Source organism: Lepeophtheirus salmonis, chromosome 5, assembly GCF_016086655.4.
Source record: "Lepeophtheirus salmonis chromosome 5, UVic_Lsal_1.4, whole genome shotgun sequence".
NCBI classification, from domain to species: Eukaryota; Metazoa; Arthropoda; class Copepoda; order Siphonostomatoida; family Caligidae; genus Lepeophtheirus; species Lepeophtheirus salmonis.
Window position 1 is genome coordinate 7,975,893 of NC_052135.2, and position 19,601 is coordinate 7,995,493.

General features: G+C 31.7%; 2 long non-coding RNA genes across 3 annotated transcripts; both read left to right on the plus strand.

Annotated features, from left to right (window-relative positions):
* The first annotated feature begins 3,863 nt into the window (after positions 1–3,863).
* Positions 3,864–5,427, plus strand: LOC139905313 (uncharacterized). Its single transcript, XR_011779966.1, has 2 exons — positions 3,864–4,801; positions 4,880–5,427. It is a non-coding gene; the product is annotated as an uncharacterized lncRNA (long non-coding RNA).
* A 1,130-nt stretch (positions 5,428–6,557) lies between these two features.
* On the plus strand, positions 6,558–7,912 carry LOC121118495 (uncharacterized). 2 transcript variants are annotated; one of them, XR_005864475.2, is made up of 2 exons: positions 6,558–6,745; positions 6,876–7,912. It is a non-coding gene; the product is annotated as an uncharacterized lncRNA (long non-coding RNA). The 2 variants fall into 2 exon arrangements; XR_005864474.1 differs by having other exon boundaries at positions 6,581–6,661.
* Positions 7,913–19,601: the final 11,689 nt, after the last annotated feature.

The following is a 19,601-nucleotide window of genomic DNA, read 5'->3' on the forward strand; positions in this document are numbered from 1 at the left end:
TTATTATATTCAGAGAAAATATAAATACTTCTAACAATATTATTTAATACTTAAATAATATAACATCCATAGTCAATGCAAAATATAAAATTGAACTTTGTACAAAAAGAAAACTATAGAAAAGTGTTACAAAATAAAAATATTACAACTGCATAAATATAGTGTATACCGTTGATATGGTCTTATTATTTTCATACTAAGAAATGCAGTTATTAACAAGTCAGAGAAGTGCATTCATGTTGAGTTGAAGCCAAAAATATAGACAAGTAATTCGGGACTAATTTTATCCTCTCAACGGAAAACACCTCCTTTCCTCCACCCTGAAGTCTTGAATTAATTTCTTTAACAATGAATAATAATAATAAAAATAGAACACACCTGTCTGGAGAGGTTAACACTATATAAAAACTAAGACCACTGAGGGTATATCAGAGATGAACTCATAAGAGGAATTTACAATTTTTTTGAAAAAATCAGCAAAACAATTAAAAACCAATTAGAGGCCTATCCAAAAAAATAGAGCCATTAAATAAAAAAATGAAACCCAACTGAGCCTGACAATTAACACTGACCAGACCATAGTTATATGAGGTCAACTTTGCCCAACTATATTGTTGCAAAAATTAAGCTCAGCTCGAATTTTTTTTTTTCTTGGCACCCATGATGCCACCCCTGAATGAACGGCACACTTAGCATTTGCCTTTATTGTCTATGCATAGGGTCAACCTTTCCACTGAATAAGGTAGCTCCGAACAAATATGTAGGTTCAGACAAGGTTAAAAGAAATACAAACTTATACTATAACGTGTTTACGACTGATGTTTGACTTTCACACCGCTTATTGACGTCATAGTAGATGAGTTTTCTCAAAATCTGTTTTTCTTGGCCAGCAGTCGGTAAATAACGTTAAATTGAAAATTCTAACAATAGTGACGTCATCGACTATGAGTGGTGGCGTGTTTTTTTTCTTCAAAATCTACCTGTCTTGCCCAGCAGTTGGTACAATACATCAGATTGAAAATTCCAGCAAGTGCAATTACATGATGGTATAACCATTTATTTCTGTTAAAGTTGGATTCAGCTATTTTTTAGAGGTAGGAGGCTGTTGAAAATAAATTGGAAAATGCCTCAAATAAAAGTACTTCATCTATTTTGAGGATATTAAAAAAAACAAAAACAACTTCAAACACCATTTTATAAAAATTGAGATTATAATTTTAGGACACCTGAGATTGCCTGTTTAGCTTTTATTAAGCTACGCCCTTGAGGTTCATTTTTATGTATTATGTAAATGAACGATTGAACAGAAAAATGAGCGAATGAACAGGAAAATAATGAACGGGAAAAAATGAAGGAATAAATGGCGAATGGTAAGTTTTCACAAAATGAACGATTGGACGAAGAAAGAGTGAACGGCCGTCCGTGTCTTCATGGAGCAGGGTTAAGGCTGATATCTTTAACAGACTCGTGAAGCTTCTCAAACAAATATTTTCCATCAGCCTGGGTATCTTTTACAAACTTGAGGAAGTTCTATTTCTTGATGCCCTCATTCGTTAGATATCCCAGTGTGTTAACTGTACTTTAAAACCTCCGTTTTACCTATTTGACTTAATTCGCCCCAATATTGTCTTAGACATATAGTTTATTAATATCCTAATTCTATAAATGTGGCGGTGGTTTTTGGTTACTTTAAGCACAATTTGCAGTGCTTCCGAAGGATTAATCAGAATCATTTGTTCCTTTAAATGAACTATAACTTGTCAGAAAATATATTCCATGTTCCATTGTTCTTCCTTTGGGGTTCACATACTACAAATATGAAATTTTATTACAATGACTCAGTACTATTAAGAGTTGGTCATAAGTTATATATCATAGATTTTAATAATTAATTATTTCTTAATTTATCTATATTTACTTTTGGGATTGGAGGACGGTTGGATAAGCGTTTTTTTTTGTCTGCATAAGCGGACAAAGTGCAATGCTGACGTACGGCGATGTAGGAAATTGTTGTTGGAGTGGAAAAGATTGGAATAGGCAAAATCACACCTTCTTAAATTGGATTACTCCAACAAATTTTGTATTAAATAGTATTTACTATTAATATGTAATGATGGTTCTCACCATGTTTATTATTACTTAATATTAGATGTAAATTGCATTTTTCTAATTTTATTCAATATGATTGACATATTGATATTATTGGAAGATTATATAGGGAATTCAATGTCTTCTTCGCCCACTGACGTCAGTTGTTTTCTTTTATACTTTTTATTCACTCATCATAATGTTCTCTCTTTTTTTTTTTTTTGTATTGCCCAAACCTTATTATATAGACTTTGATACAACGAAATCTATAGTTAACTATAGACTTCCTTGCTTGATATAAACAAGCTCATTTAATTAACAACAAATTACTTCAAAAACATCATACAATTTTTTTATTGCGGATCTTAATTAATAGTAATCAAAATTATTAGATTATTATGCTAATTTGTTAAAGTATACATTACAATTTATGTATTTTTGTGTGTGAGTAATACATATTCTAAAACAGTCTCAGTGATCTTGAAACAGTAGTTATAGGGTTTTATTAAATGTATCGAATAAACATTGACGCTTCGAAGGTTTAATTAGTCATAATGAATGATTCATTAATAATATGATCTTGAGACGTTCTAGAGAAATCTATTCAAAATGAACATATATATAATACTGAATAAATTAGATCAGGGCCAAAATTAGGATTTTTAAACGGAAGAGGAGGAGGATCATTAAGGAGTGTCACAACAGAAAAATGATGTAAAATCTGGGAATTGTATATTTTGGGGTTACAGAAAATCATCACTCCTCCCTCAAACGGTGTACATGAAGTAATTAATAATTAACAGATTGGAAAATAATTATATCCACCGGTATGATTAAAAAAATCCAAAAACTAACGTGGTACACCTGCATATTTGGGAGAATAGCAGCTTAGCTGTCATCACGAATACTGTGAACAGCTCTGAAAGGGTAGGAAAGAAAGTAATCACAAATACTACTCAGTATCAAGGTTAATATAAAAACAAGGGTAGACCATCATATAATCGGGCTTGCTAGAGTTTTCAATTTGATGATACATCCATTTGCTGGGCAAGACACATAGATTTTGACAGAACACACAACCCCTCATAGTCTATAACGTCACTATTGCTAAAATTTTCGATTTGCCTACCGAGCATTCAATACTATAAACTCTAGTTCTTCTTTTACCTAATTTAAGCCGTGAAATAAGTTATAATAAACATTTCTTTCAATAAAAAGATCAATTTATTTAATAGGACTGATTAGAATAAGGAATACTTCAAGCCGACAACAAGAAAGACTTCAAAAATATAAATCATATGAAACTGCAAAGTAAATATTTGTCACTTTATGTTGGATTAGATTGCAGCTTCGAAATCTTTCGTTTCTTAATTTCAGTTGCTTTTTTCTTAATAGACACCCTCTTTCGGCTCAACCGATTTCAACCTTTTCAATGTCAATATCTGCCAACACCTCTTTAGTCTCTTAGATGTTCATGTCGATGAATATCACAAGGGATTTTATTTTGATCTTTTTTTCTGCTTCCAGGATTTGCTTGACACTGATGTAGTAGTTGGCTCTACTAAGTTGTCTGTACCAACAGAATCGTTTTCTTCAATGTTACAGCAAGACATTTATGTCTGCTAAGTTGGCACCCTTGGCAATGTTGCTTGTCGACCGACTTGGTGATAAAGTCATCATCTGTGAAATAGAGGCTGCAGATTCTTGAATTCTTAGTCATTTTCTAAATGGGCTCTTGGCTTTTTTTTTTTGTTAACTTTTGATCTTAGAATATTTCTTCCCACTTTGATTGGAGCTTTTGATTATGGGGTACATTGAAGCCTGAGAATCTGTCAAAAATGATAACAGTATTCATAGGAATGCCGGGTATCCTTGTTGGCATAAAGACACAGCATTTCCACCCCATTTTCTTTGAAGTAACTATGATTCGGATTCCACGTCAAGACAACAAAGCATTGTTGTTAATACTTTTTATCAATACTAAAGGAAACGAGCTATATATCTAGCCCACCTTCTGATACTGGTGTGTGTTTCTTATTCTAAGAGAGCAGTCCAGATGAATTAAGCGCGTCATTGGTATAACCACAGAGCATATATAGAGGTCGAGATACAGGCAAGTGCTACGGATTAATGCGCGACAGTAGCATCCCCAAACTCTCAGTGTGTATCAACAAGACAGGTAAGTAAATAGGTAAGTTGGTTATAATAAGATTTAAGCCCCTTAAAGACACTTTAGTATCACTTCCACATTTCAATAGCTTCATAAAACATTTTTCTATTTCAACAAAGCACATTTACTTTTCAGTGTCCTGAATCCATAATGAAAATGGCCGAGGGAACTTATTGTGCTGCAATGAATTGTTCCAAAAATTAGAAAGCCAACCATTTGCATTTCTTTAGGTTTCCTCTAAACGATTATATCTACAAAAGATGGATTCAACGTTCTCGTCCAGCTGATTTAAGAGGAAGGTCGAGTGAGTCATGCAACGTTCGTCTTAGACTTGGTGATAATCATTCAGAGGACTGTATGTTCATGAATGCTGCTTCAAAAAAAACAAGAAAAAAAACAACAAAACTGATACTTAATGCATTCCCACTATGTTCGATGTATCAAATCCTCCCCCAAAAGTAACTCCTCAATGTCATTTTTTTCTACGGGGTATTCAAGATAAGAGCCCGATTCGTTTGACTTAACTTCAAAGACATTCAGCAGGTATAATTAGGATAATATATACTTATAAGAAGATATACAGCATTAAAAACCTTCTTTTTTTTTTTTTTTTTTTTGCAGATAACATTTGCCTGGATGTCTCTACAGTCTCTACACCCGGTAAATTAGAAGAACTTTCTCTAATGATACAACTCAAAAATGGGGCAATAAAAAGATTACAGCAAGAAAAAAAGGCAAAACTCACACCTGTGACAAATGTGTAACACATAAACTCTTCAATGCAACCATACATTTCTAAACTGCATCATTTCCTTATACATATTCAGCTCCGTGATGCAGTCAAAAAGACCGAATGCTCCTCTAAAAATAAATTCAAGACTTTTGCTGCCAGTGCATACTATAAAAGTTCATCGTGCTACAAATTTCTCTCGGCAAAATTTAAACTACCTACTTTTTCATTACTAAAGGCATGGATGTCAAAGTTCCACGTGAATGAGGGGTTCTGTCCCAATTTCCTAATGCTATTGGCATTGAGATGTAATACTTTGGATAAAAAGGATCGAGTGTGTAACTTAATTGTAGATGACATATCTGTAGATTTTGAACCCATCCTTGATGTGCTGCAGAGAATAAAGCATTATATTATTTTGCTGTATATTGTTTAATAACTCTCGAGAGTATGTTGCTTCTTGTGATATATGCAGTTCCATAGGCACTAAGCTAACTGTGTTTACAATTGAGACTGAAACCAGTGAAATGTTCTTGTGGGCCAATAGAAACTAAAACTTATAAAGCATTCGTAACTGTTGTCATATATTAACATCAAGTCATAAAAATTGCAATAAATATCCTTTTAGGTTATACTTTATACTAGGATCTAATAAAGGGGGATTAAGCACACCCCACACTCTAAAATTGCTGTGGGGAAAAAAGAATTATTTTGTTCTTTAATTTTTCCTTTTTTGAATATAGAGAAGGTGAGTTTTCAATTATACATTTATAATACGAATTGGGCATCTTCTGAAGCAAGTAAATAATTGAAATGATTAAATGAACTAATAGACACGTTTTACTCCTCCAATCAACTTAACAGAGTGTCAGACCTCCAATTAAGGTTGTTTTTAGAGCAAGGACTTATTTTTTATACTTGTCAAAATCATAAAAAGCTTCTACTGTAAAAGTTTGTGTATATTGTGAGTTCAAATAAAGTGAAGATTGTTGTGTTGTATTCTTGTGTAGGAAGATTATAATGTGGGACCAAAAGAGATGATTACATCAATTGACAAATTGATTTCTTCTAATTTCTCGTATGCCAATAAGCTAAAATATGCAAATTTTACTCTTTTCACCTTCAATAAGGATGGAGGAAGACTAATATATACATTGGACCTTGTTTTTAAGTTATATGTGCGTAGTAAACTTATACGATAAACTTATTAATTGATTGAATTAATAACTTAGAAAACGTCTAATTTCATAGATAAAAATTCCCTCTGTTAATGTGAGAGAAAATAGAAAACACAAGAGACATAGTGATCCCTGGAGCCAATAGAAGACCCAATATAAACTGTCAAATATATCTATATATCTTACATTTGTCTAAATCCAAAAATTATTGTATTTAACTTAATAATTGTATCTATAATATTGTAGCAAGTAAATGTGCATTTCATTTCTGTATATAGCATGAAATATGATTTACACTGCACTAATTTTATCCTTGACTTCAACTTGAAGTCTTTTCTAACTAATTATAAAATTATGGCATTTGAGTAATTAATATAAAATAATTGTTCTTTCTTATTTAAATGAATTCGAACTGTTTTTTTACCGGTGTACTTAAGCTGAGGGAAAAGAGTAAGAAGGAACGCTAATAAATAATTTTGAATGAACATAGACATAGTAAGTATTGCTACAGGAAGGACTTTAATTTTACTTGTTCTTAGTGTTTTATTCAAGAAGTTGTTAGACATTTTAACATATATTGTGAGTATTTGTTGTTAATAACTTTTTGGCTTGAAATGTTTAAATTAAATAGGATGATACCCCCCTCGCCCCCTCCTGGATGGAGACGAAAAGGAAGTGCACAGATACCAGTTACTTATTTTTGTTTTAGAGAAGCACGTTCTTTGATCCTACGCAAGCCACCTGTCGTTCATGTGACACCTTGGCTTCCACGGAGATCTTCTCATCCTAAAGGAGGCACAGCTTGCTTGAGCAACAAGATGAGGCCCAAGGACTTACTGGAATAGTGCTTCTTAATACCCTCAAAAACCCCTGCTTCAGCTTTAACACGTAGAAATTGTACAACCGGATCTGTTGTAGAGGCCCTTTGGACCAGTCCGAGTCACTCATCTGATCGCTGATGGCAATTTGTTGGTTCACAAAGAAGTTCATGATCCGATTCCTGGTCCCAGATCTGTTGTACTCATTATTGGTAGAGGTCCATCCCAAAAAGCATCCCATCAGCAAGCTTCTGCGCGAAAGGATAAATTAAGACTTCATCTCATGTTTATTCATAGAGTTTCTTCCACTTTTCTCTTATCAGAAGTATAACGGGTTTTAAAAGAGTCGGTTCGAACTCTTTATAAAAAGGTGCAACATAGATGTTCAATATGTTATATTTTAAAATATATTAAAATTGAATTTAATTCAATCATTTTACACTAATTAATGCAAAAATACATTACAAATAACTTCAATTATATGAAAATGACTCATTTTAAATCTTAAATTATATGTGGAAGATACATTTATGCTATGATATATGTATGAGGGCGAAACTTCTCTATGGCGAAACTGCACAGGACGTAACATCCTAGAACCTGTTTTAATGTATAATTGCGATAGATATTATTGAATTTTGATTAAAAATTATATAGAAATGATGTCAAATTTCAAAAAAAAACTTATTTTATAACATGTCTAAATGTCTTAATGTAAGAGAAAATTTATTCACATTTTCATTTGTATAAAATATAGTGCATATATTATTGGTAGTTTAGTTTATAATTTATTTTAGTTTTATTTATTCTGAGATGCATTGGACCTACAATTTCAATATTACATAATTTTCTTATGAAGAATTCTAACATGCTTTAAATATGATCTTATACTTGTAACAGAAGAAAATAAAATAACCATTATAATTTATTTTTAACATTAAAAAACATTCATTTTTATTCTATAATTGTTAAATGTAATTTTAATTCCTTTTTCGCCGATAAAAATGAGAAAAAGTATAGATTTATGGTAAGGCTTAATTTTTTTTTTTTTCACGTGGCCCTTGTGGTTTTGGGATCCAAGCCTTTATAAAGTTTTGCATTTCAACAACATAAAAAACTGTATTGACGATAATAACTTGAAGCTTTATTCAAAGAATATAATTGAATCAAGTCCTGATGCTTCTAATTTTATGTCAGATATGAACAAGATGCATGTCTCCTGCAATGTCTCACAACTTATTGATATCCATCCAAATCTTGTAAACTTTTTGAAACTTTATAGTGGCAATGCCATTCCTTCTCTCAACACCTTCACAAATTAATTAGAAATCCTAAGTAAAGTAATGTCGTCAAAGATTACGAAATAACTTTGTAGGAAATGATAATCTTCTTTCCTTGTACGTGTTGCATATACATGTAAAGCTGATGTTGATCTCATATTTTAAGTATTCTTTCTTAATGTACAACCTTTCATTATCAGAACACAATTATGTTTTAACCCATTATCAGAGTATACCTTTCTTTCCTTCCGTCCCCTTCTTCCTGTTCCTTCCTCTCTTAAGTTTCTCATGGTGCTTCCAGTACTCCTGGCCCTCTCATCACTTCGGCGACGAGTATACAACATTAATTCTATCTATTTATCTAGGTATTGTCATACACCACAATACGAAACTGTGATAAATGACTCTAGTATTGATTGGTCCTCTCTATGGTCATTGTTATGTAGCCCTTATTAAATAAACTTGAAAAGATGATAAGAAAGCTGCCAATAGAACAATTGAAGTCAAAAGTCTTAACCACATTTTTGTCTCAGATTTCTATGGCAAGAGACTAAAGATTTTTATTATCAATGGCACAGCTTATTGTATAAAATAACTCAAAACCATAAGCAAAATTTCATTTAATTTTGAATGTGATTTGTCTCAGTCATGGTCTGAACAGTATAGCAGAACTCTCTTCGAATTACTTCGAAAATACCAAGTAGATTTTTTTTCCTTAATTATCAAAAACTATTGATTACTACGCCAAGCACTTTAATTCAGTATCAATGGTACCGAGGAAAACAGTGATGCAATAAATAAATCAACAGCAATAACGTTATCCATTCATGGCATATGATAACTTTTTTATAGTGATACTTGTTATCACAACTTAAATATGTACTGATGCATGAGGCCTCAAGTGTGCCGCGCAATTTGTGACAACCATACATTATTTGCAATAGCTTATAATAATCCAAATAAATGGTTTAATTGAAATAAGCATGTAGATAAATTTTTATTTGTTTTTGGTGTGCCTTGGGCACAAAAAGTTTGGGAACCACCGTATTATGGGAAATGTTATAACACAGTTTCTTGGTTATCTATATTTTAGACTTGTTGTTCAGCTGAATTCATTGCAAAAATTTCGACACATTGTAAATGTTCCACCAAATACAAGCAAATCCCTCGAAAAAAATCCCGGAAGACATATGCAAATACTTAAATGAAAAGAGACAAATTGTATCAACCCGATATAAATTATTCAGGCGAAAACAAGCCCCGTAAGAAACATTTGGCGAATTTTATGGTGGGTTGAAAGCTTTAGAGGAAGAAGCTGAAAATTTCGAAATGAAAAAAGAGGATTGACTCGCAACCTTAGTATTATGTGAAACCAAAGATGACGAAGTACGACAAAAACTTTTTAGAGAATTTATATATACCTACATCAATCCAAAAATATACATTACGAATATTAAAAATATTCGTTATATTATTGGGATGGAAGTTAAATGGGTTTCAGTAATATTTAATTATTTTTCTATGAAATTTATTTTTTATTTCTTCTCTTACTTCATTACCTCATTATTTGTTGTCCAACTACGTGTACATTTGATTTTGACACTTCACATTTAGGCCTCATCCTTTTTTTATTCGTGTCGGAAGTCAATACAGTGTTTTTGATCGTTTGAGTATCCAAAGTACTTCGTTCGGCTACAATTTTTTATTTTCCTTTTCAAAATGAAAAATGTATCACTTGGAAAAAGGAATTTTAATAAAACTTTTGAAATTTAACAACATAGCTTTAAAATTGAAACTTCTGAAGCTCTTTACAAATGGAGAATGTTGTTTTAAAAAAGTAAATTCCAAGTGGCTATAGAGGTAAAAAACGCTCTTTGAAATTTTACAAACATTACTTTTTCATCAGAATACAACAAGAAATCGAATATTAATTTCTTAAATCCCGAAACACGGATTAGATAACGAGTAGGAGTATGGATAAAACTGATAACAATAATATTAATATAAAACAACACAAGTTGAGAATTTATCAAGATAGTGGATGATATAACTATCTTCAATGTCGAAGTATGGTCAATGGATCTCGACTCTTAAGGGGGAGATCCAATGAACATGTATTTCACTTGGTGGATCTCATCTCCTTTAATGGAAAGATTGTTCATTGTGCAGGTACCTCATCATTTCAAGATGACTTTTGACTAGGGGCTTCTGATCTCGTTAATAATTGAGAACTTTCACGGAATCATCGTATATTTCTACATATAAGAACTAAGGAGTTCAATAAAACGACATAATAATCGACTGAGATACCCAGTGAGGAGCAGAGAAAGTTGTCATCCTCCAACCACAGCTCCTTCTTTGAAATTCTTGAAAGTAAACTCTGCTTCGTCTCCTACTCTAAGAAAGAAAAAAATTATACTTATAAGAGTCCTTCACTTTCCTTTATACTAATTCCATTTATAAGTTGGGCTTCGTGATGTACGGTCTATACGGATAGTTATATCAGATGGACAATTCAAGCTCACGCCTGATTGCTTGATTACTACTGAGTAAATTGCCATTGGAAAACAAGTGGAACATGAATCTAGAGACTCGTAAGGGTATTTTACTTTTCTTTTCTCGATATTTCGGTCTGCAAAGCATATTCTATTCTCCTATTACATATTCGTTATATTATTCGGAGCTGTTAAGTGAATATATGTCTTACAAAATATATAAAAAACCTCTCAACTTCTGTAGACTTACATATGTTGAAATATTTGAATGTCATTGAAATTCCCAAATTTATTGTGTCGGGAATCCTTCTCCAAACAGCCAAATTGCTTGTAACTATATTGGAAGATTACTTTCGCAAAGATCTAGGATCTCAACACAAGCAAATAAATATTTAAAATTTTCCATATTAGATAATTATAAATTGTTTTACTGAAAACAATATTTAAAATGTAACAGAATAATAATACGATTGTTTTAGTATTGATTGGAAAAAATAATAAAGTATCCATGATATCCTTCTAAATTTACATTCCTTATTTATAAGTTCTTCGTTATTTTATTTTTTTATCTAATTGATTAATTCAGTTTTATTTTGGACTTTTGTTATTGTGATTGTTGTCAGGGGAGTAGAAATTTCAAAATCCTTATTATTATTAGTTTTATAACTATTATTGGTCTGTATTACAAACTATTGCTAGCAATATGAAAGTGAGAAATCTTCATAGAATAAAAAATATAGAGTGCTTACTTGATGAAAAAATTGAAGGGAGATACAACATAAGGATCAAAACATTCAAATATTATATACTAATAGCCGTTTCGTTTGACTTAATAATGTGATTTTAAGGCCCTAATGGATAATGAGGGGTACTCAACTTACTTCAAATTATTTTATTTTCAAAATGGCAAGTATAAATAAAAATTTTCTTAAATGCGAAATAATTCATTATTAATGTTCATCAACCTTAATTTTCACTCTTAGGAAGGAGTATCATAATTCATCTCTAAAAGGAATATCTATGATTGGTATTTAAATTTGCCTTGAACCCCATGAACCCTATAACAACACAATGAAGAACATTTTCATAACGGATTTTTTCATATAAATTCCTAATATTCTCGTTTGTTCTAGTACATACTAATTTTAATAAAAAATGTTTTAGAATATTTCAGATAAATAAACATCTAATCAATAAAGTATAATTTATTTTAAATAATATTATAAACTAATAAAATTAAATCTTTCAACATATTATTGATATTTTTCAAATTATTGATTCTTAAACTGTATAAAGTTCGTGAGGACACTACGAATCTTGATTCTTTCTACAGTCTCAGTTTCTAGCTTTCCCAAGTGATTCAGTTTTATACATGCATAACATCGAGAAATTGCTTTTATAAGGGGAAATACATGATTAGAATATGGAGATGAATCAAATATATGATCACTAAGGCATTGAAAGGCCTTATTTTTATGGAAGCCAATGGTCCTCAAAACTGCAATGCTAATTTCAAGAGTCAGGCTAGAATCTCTCAACAAAACCAGTTTTGTAGAATTTAAAAGTTTTTCAAACATATTTTCAGTTTCTAGGCAAACTTCAATTACATTCTTAGAAAAATAGGTTAGTGCTGTTTGATGAGATCCTTCACAATATTTTTGTTTTATCAAGGCATAACGGAACCCTGAATTTGTTGCCAAGACACCACAAAGATTCAATGCATTTTTCACAAAATATTGTCTTTTCCAATTTTTTCACTACAAATCCAGCAATGTCCACTCTGACCACTCTTTTATAGTCCGAAATTATTATGCAAGAATTAGAATAAGGCACTTTGCTGTAGTCATGGTCGATCTATAAGGGACCTTTATCAATTAAGCCATATTTACGAATAAATTCCATATGGTTGCTATCCATATTTATCTGGCATTTTCCTTTGTTTACCTAGGAAGATAGAAAGGTGGAGTTATCTTGACTTAAGCAATTTCCTCTCGTTCCTGCTTTAATGTCATGTTGAGTAATCAATCTTTTATAAGCGGAGGAAAACTGTCTGTCTGAAGGATTATTATTATGCCCGTTTGCAGAGCGAATTGTACAGAAGAAAAGTTCAAAGTGATCTTGACTGAATTTGTATGTTATAATATATTTTAGATAATTTGTTTCTATAAGAGAATTATATAAGGGTATAAAACTCTGAATTGCAATAAAAAATCCAATAGATACTGTTTGTTGCTTTGTATTAACAACTTTTTGACCACTGCAAGTTTTTAATTCTTTGATATAGTCGTAGCTTCATTCCAAGAGAGGGCGCCAATAATCATAGTTGGATATTCTTAATGGGGCTTTAGTTGGACTTTCTAATATATTCTGAGGGTTAAAAATGTCAAATAAGGCATCAAATATTATGACGAACTCCACTGTAGCGGTACAGTTTGAAAAGTTTTTGTATTGAAGATCCTTTGAGAGCATGTCCAAAGCATCTGCTACACTTATCGAAAGTGTTTGGCATCCCATATTTACTTTCATTTTCATTCTTCTCCATTCAATGTGAGCTTTTCGCAACTTCGTTCCAGCTCTCAGACCTTCATGTCTTTGTAATAAGTACAGTTCAATGATAAATCTCCAACGAATCTCCCTCTTTTTTTTTTTTTTTTTTTTCAATACACCAAAGGATGCAAATGTATTCCTCACGAGCTTCATCATATGACAAGTATCAAATATAACTGTTATCTTGATTTCAGGATTGGAATGATGAGGAAACGTAGTTTCCATATTATTTGGATAGTTTACAGCTCCGAGGGCGTTAAACATAGCAAAGTTGCAAGAGGGCCCATCACATGTAATACTAGGAATGATTATACCCATAACATACACTTTACTCAAAGCCGTACGAACCAAATTTGTCTTTTCTCTCCAAGATAATCCATGGATCATAAAGTTTCTAAAGGTATTTACCAACTCCCATTGATGGCAATTACAATCAGTACAAAAACCTCTGTGGTAGGAGGCATTGAATCGTCAGATACACTTGTGCCAATGCCAATATCCAAGTACCTATCTTACTTACTGCCATCAAACTCAATCATTTTCTTATACTCATTTCATACAGAGTGGGATTGCAATAGATTTTTTTCTCCGTTGGTGCTTTATTGTTGCTGAACTCGTATTCTTAATGCTTCAAATGATTCTAGAGTAAAGCCAGGACAACCATCAATCGATCCATACCAGGTTCTAATGACAGAAGGATGTGGCAGTACCATGTTCAAAGTCCGTCGGACATAATCATAACACTTCTGAGAGAGAAACTGTAAAGCCAATGCAAATTGGTTTAATTCCTCTGAGTATTTTTTTCTTGTTGTGATTCCCATTTTTTTATTATGGATCATACGATGAAAGAGCTTTTTTGGATTTATAATGACATAACTTTTTCACTTAATCCATAATCCATTTTTTTTTATGGAGACATCAATCTTTGACATTGGTTATCCGCCTCTGAAGCCTTCGTTTGCTTAGACAAGTAATTTTATTTTTAATCTTTAAAGCCTTTAAGTATGTGGAAAGAAGTTCATTTTTTCGTGAAGATTCATAATGTCTCTTTTTCCTCTTTTTGTCACCTCCCCAAAGGAGTCCATAGTATCAATGACTATATTTACAATTGACGTTTTTTCAATCATGCCATTAGAATTCCTTTTTATAGTACTGTCTTCTTCATAGGTTCTTCGCTTTAAGATTCGTCGATGCGACTCTACTTTTTTTAACTCCATTGGAAAATTGAAAATGGAGGACACTGCTCCATAAACAAGCGTGCACTTAAATTTGTGCTTGATGTCAGAGTCCTTGAGGTGCTTAGAACAGATTCTTGACTATTTGGTTGTTCTTCAATCTTGGCGAAGGCAGTTTACTATCCATTGCTTTAGAAGCGCTGGATTTTTAGGAAATCTGAATGTAGATGATTACTTATAATATATATGGAATATTAAATTAACTAACGAGGATGGCAAAACATATGAATGTATTATAAAGTTATGAAAATACTAACAGAAAAAAGCTTATTTTCACATAATTGTGGTTATGTTCACATTTTTTGCACAATTTACTAGCAAGATCGTGCTCTAGAGATCTAGAAAAATTCGGTGTTCTTGAAATACAATTAAATGCAATGCATTGAACTCTACGAATAAAATAATAAGAATGCATCAAGTTCCAATTATATCCACTATGACAAACTTACTTAATACCAAACTTCTTTTGTAAAAATTAGAAGGTTTTTTTATTACTAATTATTAATTTATTTAGATTTTAAGAATATTATTCGTAACAGAAAGGCTTATGTTAACATAATAACTGAATGCTTTGATCCTTATATTTCTTTATTGTTCCTCAGCTGAACGCTTCAATAAATTGTCCACGTTATTCTACAGAGTAAGATTTATATCTCAATGGAAATCTCTAGAAAATTGGATTTCCCCAGTATTATTCAAATATTAACTAAAATATATATCTCTTTTTGGAGATAAAAGTGAAAATCAACAAAGGCTTATTCAATGCATTATCTTCAGTTGTGTTAACAAGATAAACTCCATATCAGCACAAATAAAAAAATTAAAATCTAGTGGTAAGGATATTTGTTTCACATAAGCGTGTCATGTTAAGAATAAATAATATCCACTTATTTTTAATAAATTATTGATTTCTTCGATAAAAGGATTGTTTTTTTAACATAAAAACTATACTTAATATTAAGATAATGGTGTATCCCCTATACAAAGAAAATTGAAAAATATTCCCAAATAATTAGATGCGGTTGTTTAAACAAGGCAACTAATAGTCATAGATGTCTACCGTATTATATTCATACACGTAGATGGATGTTCAGCTATTTTTTATACCTACAAGGGTATAGTATGAAAATAAAATATATAATTCTCCTTTATATACTACCAAGCCCAGTTTGCCAGTAGAAGATCTAACATTTTGAGTTAGACTCCTTGTAATCTTAGAGCAAAATACAAGTACGGGCTAGCGTTTTCCGCATATATATGACGTCATTAAAATGGGCTTGCTTACTTCTGTCAAATTATAAAAGTTGTGGGCGACACACCTTTATTATCCAGCACCTTTTTTCAAAATGGACCTTATGGCAGCTGACAATTTTAAGCCAATCAGCAAAGAGAAGGAAAAAACATGCTCACTCTTTCCCTCAAGTCCTTTAGCTAGAATCAACTGGGACAAGAGAGGAGGGGAGAACGAAATAAACAAGAACAAGGACAGGTTTTACAACTTTTCTATAGTTTCTACCCCTGAATTAGACAATTATAATTAAAGATGGGGAAAAATAAAAGGATCCATCTTGTATGTGACGGCTTTTTGTAAGTCTGAAAATATCTAGTTTTGATTATTCTAATTCAAATTAAGTCGAGTTTAAAAAAAAAAAAACACTTTAGGTAAGTTGCTTAACTTTTAACAAATTATCAATTTAAATAATATTTTGTGTTTAAATATTTTTCTGTAGTCAATATTTCTGAAAAATTGAGCGATATCGATGACATTTCTTATCTTGTTGATCTACCTATATCCTAAAATGAGTATAAGTATGATGCAGACATTTTAAAAATGGTTTTATAGTTTTTTAACATTCAGTTTAAAAATATATTACCTCATTTTGTCGACTTGTACGTAAGCTCATATGAGTTCATTCCTTAAATCTCTCTCATAGTTATTTTCCTCAAAATGATTTTCACAAATTCTGGGTGTCGATGACAGGCTCTTTCCCAAATCTTTCTCTTAAGCAATCCTTAGGAAAATCGTGGTAAACCACATTATTAGGTGAGCCACAAATGGCAACCGCACAAATCCAAGTTTATTGTATTTATATAGAGATATACTAGGAAAAATTATGAATTTAATACTAATTTATTACTAATTACCAGAGTGTTAGTTCGATCAAAAATCCTGAGCGCGCTCCAGCTCGTTTTTTAAAATAATGAGCGTGCTCCCGATCTCACTCAATGAAAAATGAGCGGCACTCATTTTTTCGCTCGTATTTGAACCTGACAACTCTTTATGTAGCAAAGACATATTTTACTTAAGGACTTGAATGTGTTACGCAATCTATTGAAAGTATGTCCTGTTTTCTTTAGTTACATTCAATACATAGAAGTGAAGAAAATGTTATTCAGTTTATTTGGTCATCAATTAATTATAATTATAACTCACTAATCAGAATTGGAGACTCTACCCAGTTTGTAGTTAACTCTTAGTAAATTGGGATTTGAAACTCCAGGAGGACTCGATTTGGACTAGAAAAAATAAATTTCAGATTTGACTAGGACTCAATATGAAAGACTTGTAACTCGTTTATAATTCGTTGTCAGCTTGAAATTCCCTAACTCACGTACCCAAAAACTAACGACTTGACTTGAGTCTTATTATTTTTGACTTTACTTTTGAGACTTTACTTGAGCTTATCTCTCAATAATTCAAATTCTACTAGTGGTCGTAGAAATTACTTGTGAACAGGTTCCTTTACGATATACTCGTAACATTGAATTTCTATTTGATATGTATCGAAATAATTCTACAAAAGAATGACCCTTATCAGATACAATTGTTAATATGGAACTGAAGTCTGTTTGCTCTTGAATTCTTTGGTAACTTTATAGTATAATAAAAATGAATGTTAAATAGTCTATTGTATTTTTTATTTGATCCATTATACCCAATCCGTGGTTTTAAAGGCTATCATGAGATAACTTATTTTCCAGCAAAGGGTGCAATTAAACGAAGCAAGCAACGGATTAAAAAAATAGACTGGGTTAAAGATTTAAAATTCATCTACATTAAATATAAATGACGTCAAATTGATTTCCTCAATTTAAGTAATAAACATCGAACATTTCAAAAGGGATCCCCGAAACACTACTTGACATTCGTGCACACCTTTTGCAAGATTTCCTCTCTCCGTAAATTGGCATTTGGTAACATACCTACTTTATGATTGCAAATAAATTACAAAAATGTATCCTAAGAAATGAAAATAAATAAGGTACAAGAATAAATAAAACTTAAAGATCTAACATTATATATAAAATCAATAAAATCATTTAATACAATGGTATAACTATGAAATATTATTCATTGACAAAAATATTTTTTTTACAAAATTTGCGTCCTTTAAACTTTGGCATCAATCTTTAAATGTTTGACCCACCTTTTGAAAACACTATCCCAACGGCCGCTGAGGACAAAAGTGTTGTAATATTTTGAAGAAATATTTTTTTGAATTTTTGGGAAAGATTTTAAAAAGTCTGAAGAGGTGTCTTCTAAATTCATAAATTTTCTACAATTTCAGCGGCAGTTTGATTTCTTTTGAATTTTTGCTTCATTAGAAAAAAGCTTGATGTTGACTCAATTGCTACTAGATCCTCAGGTTTGTTAGAAACAATCTCAGTTTGGACGAGAAGTCAAACTTCAACCACTAAGACTTTTTTCATATATTCTTGTAATTCTGGAGAATCACTAAAACATTCCAAATCTTTAAATAATGGATGAGTAGTTGTAACTAACAAGTGGATGTTATCTTTAGAAATGTGCCCAATTTTTTTAATTTTATTATTATTCCAGTTAATAAAGTCTCTAATGGAGCATTGCAAAATTTAAGACTGGGCATCACAATTTTGAGTTTTTTCTTTACCACTGAAAGTAAAGGCAAAATGTAGCCAAGAAACATATCCTTCTCACCGTACAAGATATCTATGGCATCTGAAAAATCCTTGAAACATAAAATGTAGTCACTAATTAAGTCTTCCTCTGCTTTGGTGAAATGCATCAATCCAAGATTTCAAATAACTCAATAAGTTCATCACTACTTTTTTCAAGAGCTCTGGAAATATCCGACACGAAGGAGTCTCTGTTATCTCATAAGATGCAGATAACTGAAAAAGTAATACAAATTTATATAACTGAGCGAAAATTCGAGCAATATTTTCCCTCTTTTAAAATGGCGAACGGTCTCCCGCTCGTTATTCAAAGCAATGAGCGCGCTCACTTTCTCGCTCAAGAATTTTGAGCGGTGCTTAAAAGAGCACCGCTCACTAATGCTGGGCTAATTACCATTAAACCAATGACTAAGAAATATTATATTATGAACTCTTCTAATCAACTATGACGTAACAAAACAAAAATAACGATACAAATCATACTATGAGTTGTATACCTATATGTATGTACACGTGTCCACTTAATTGGGGGCGGTTTTTTTTTTTTTTTTGCGTACATCTTTTACGCTAGCCTCTTTTCAGCGCGGATAATTTCAGATTGCATCTATTTGGTGCAGTCTCATGTTGGCAAGGGCAACTAAAAGAAACATTTGGCGTATCATATATATTAATTATTATTTTAGAATTACCTTCAATTAAAAGGAAGGGATCGTATCATCACTAAATAGTAGAATAACAACAATAAGTATCAAGCTGTTGATGCTACGCAGTAATCTCTTCTTAATTTCTATTTTTGATAGGACATGGGATCCATTCTATTTACTTCGTGTAAGTAATATTTATGTTTTGAGCCTTAAAATAGACGTTCCTTTATTATGCCAGAGGATTCCTCAAGAAATGCAAGAGCCAATGGGGGATTATCTCTTAGTGCTGAGACTGAATTTTACTCTACCCTTTTGGCTTAAGATGAGAAATGGAGTACGTTAAGACATAATGGAAAGTTATAGGATCGAGGGGTAAATCTGGTTCTAGAGGTTAGAAACTGGCGAGAAAGATTATTTCGATCACTATTTGGCAGGACTATGAATGACGCAAGCTGAGGATTTCGAAGATGAGGCACTACT